This window comes from Orycteropus afer, unplaced genomic scaffold, assembly GCF_000298275.1.
Source record: "Orycteropus afer afer isolate SDZICR_OR568_19922 unplaced genomic scaffold, OryAfe1.0 scaffold00148, whole genome shotgun sequence".
In the NCBI taxonomy this organism is placed as follows: Eukaryota; Metazoa; Chordata; class Mammalia; order Tubulidentata; family Orycteropodidae; genus Orycteropus; species Orycteropus afer.
This window is the reverse complement of record NW_006921735.1, coordinates 1,591,891-1,594,643: the sequence shown is the minus strand read 5'-3', so window position 1 is coordinate 1,594,643 and position 2,753 is coordinate 1,591,891. Positions and strand designations below refer to the sequence as shown.

Below are 2,753 nucleotides of genomic sequence, written 5' to 3'. Positions count from 1 at the left end.
CTTCCATAGTGATACTGCCTCAGAAACCCAAGAAGGGGTCGCTATGAGTCGGGTCTGACTCGATGGCAAACAACAACAACGAAACAGTGAATCAGACCCCACCAGGCATGGCTAATAGGTTGTTAGCTAGAGTACAACTGTAGAAAGGAAATAACATTGTAATTTATAGAGCCATGATAATATCAGTTTCACACTATTTTCAGAACTATTAATTGGCCTGCTCAGTAGTTTCTTGTCATTGTACCATAACACCTTATTTTTGTACCAACTGAGATGAAGAATAGGAGGCCAGTAGTCGGGTGAAATTGGTAAATAGAAGTCATTAATACTTGGAAAGAAGATCAGGATAGCATCAGTGAAAACACTTTCAGTGTAGGAAGTAAACAAGTCCTGCTTGATTCACCTATCTCTCCTTTGAGGTATTTGGATGTTGTGATACTGATTTTCATGTGTTTGAAAACAACCTAATAAGTCTGGAGAATTATAATAAATATACCCTTTCTCTGTCCTTGGCCTGAGGTTATAGTTCTCATTAGCTCTAGATCTTTTAAGAAAAATATAGAGATGAATGCTTGGTCTTTCTTCATTCATAATAAATGGTGAATTTTTATTGAGGGCTTACTATGTGCCAGACCCAGTGCTAAAGTAAGATTTATTATTATTCCCATTTTACAGATAAAGAAGTCAGAGCATTGAGAGGCTAATATGTCCAATCTCACCTAGCTAATTGTGCTGCAGTTGGGATTTGTACCTACACCAACTTCTTCTTAACCACTGTCCATTCTTCTTCTTCTTCTTTTTTATTGTGCTTTGAGTGCAAATTTACAGAGCAGAATTTGTTTTACAGTCAACATTTTGTATACATTTGATTTCACTCCCCAATTTCCATCCCCAGCCCTAACACACTCTCCTCCTCTCCCTTCCAAGTGACCAGCCCCCATCCCTGTGCCCTTCTTAGTTATGCACTCCTGTCCATCCAGCTTTTCCTCCAGGTGTCTGTTGCCCATGTCGATTGCTCCAAAGGATGTATCTTCGTAGAGTAAGTGGGTGCATCACCCTGGGTTGAGTGTTCTGCATATAAGTCTTATTTACTACTGGGCTAAGAGCTAGCCCTTGGGAGTGAGTTTTATCCCAGGCCAGAAGTGTATCCCAGGACGATAGTCTTAAGGGTCCCACTAGATTCCATCCAACCAGTAATTCTGGTCATTATTGTGTTTTTGAATTTTGTTCCACATTATTTCTCCTCCACTCTATCCATTATCTCCAGTTTTGATTCCTTCCCAAGAACTGTCCAATTCTATCCCTGTTCTAGGCAGAGTGTTTCAGCCACAAAGCTAAAACTTATAGAAAAGGAAACCCTGAAATTAAAGACTAGATTTCAGTCAGTCACTTACAAGTTATCTTCTTCTTCCTGTCCTTTGTCTCTTTCTCAAACACGCCAAGTTTGGATTAAAGGCGTCTTTCACTCTGAACAGTGTAGAATTGCCCCGATAGAATTGTTAAAAGAACTAAATTCCAATTAACTTTGCCATTGATTACTGTGTGACTCTGGGGGAGTGTTCTTTCTTTCAGGTTAATGGTGCTTTGAAGTATATCTCAAGATTAAAAATATCGCTCAAGGAAGTAGCAAACCGGGACTCCCCTCTCAATTCATCCTCTTCTCTCTTGTGTTTCAGATGAGGATAAATAATGGCCGTGGTAAAGTGGAGGGAAGGATGACATAGCTGAAGCTTCCCCTAAACTGGTCACTAAATGTCCAATAGCCATAGAAGTTACTGGTTGTCCAATAAAATCAACAGTTTGAGGATTCATTCAGCAGTTTTTCTACATTTTAATTTCTTGAAGTAGCTTTATAACAGTATGAAGCATTTACAGTCATTTTGTCACCATTTAAAATTTCTAGGGCCATCAATGAACCCAATGAAAAGAAATTAGACCATGAATGTAACTGACCCTCAAATTATATCACCATGCAAGTAATCAGTGGGTCTGAAGGATACAGCTTTGAACAGGCGGTCACCTCTTTCAAACAGAGAAAAATAGCATAATTTGAAGACAAATTCTAAGCTAGTTATTTCCTCCCCTTTGGTACCATCCTTAAAAGGAGCCCTGGTAACGCAGTGATTAAAGTGCTTGATTGGAGCTCACCAGCCTCTCAGCAGGCAAAAGATGAGGCAGTTTGCTTCTGTAAAGATTTACAGCCTTGGAAGCTCTATCAGCAGTTCTCAGTCCTACAGGGTTACTATGAGCTAGAATAGATTCCACAGTAGTGGGTTTGGTTTTGCTTTTGGTTTGTCACCATCCTTGTAGATGATGTTTAGCTTAGTAATGTAACACAATCAAAAGTTCTTCCTTTTCCCACTTTTTCAGTGAAATCATTTATGCCTATTGTTGTTGTTGTTGGCTATCTTATAGTCAGAACCCAAAGCACAATGACTCCATACGCAAGGGGACTGCCACTGCCTGGTCTTGCACCATCGCCATGATGGATTGTGGAGCAAACCATTGTCTCTATGGTGTTATCATTGGCTGGCTTTCAGGAGTAGATTGCCAGGTATTTTTTTTTTCCTAGTCTGGAGGATATGCTGAAACCTATTGAGCATCAAAGCAACATTTGAGGCCACAGACAGATGGGCCTGCATGTGAGGAGCAATGGCCAGGAATTAAACTCAGGTCTCCCACGTGAAAGGCCAGAATTCTACCACTGAGCCACCTCTGCCCTCTCCTAGAGTTACAGTATAATATGTATATAA

At 40.2% G+C, this 2,753-nt stretch overlaps 1 protein-coding gene across 1 annotated transcript in view; it reads left to right on the top strand.

Moving 5' to 3' along the window:
- The window catches only part of LOC103201376 (dystrophin-like), a 2,052,823-nt gene that overhangs the window by 760,569 nt on the left and 1,289,501 nt on the right, over window positions 1-2,753 (top strand). The window lies entirely within an intron of this gene.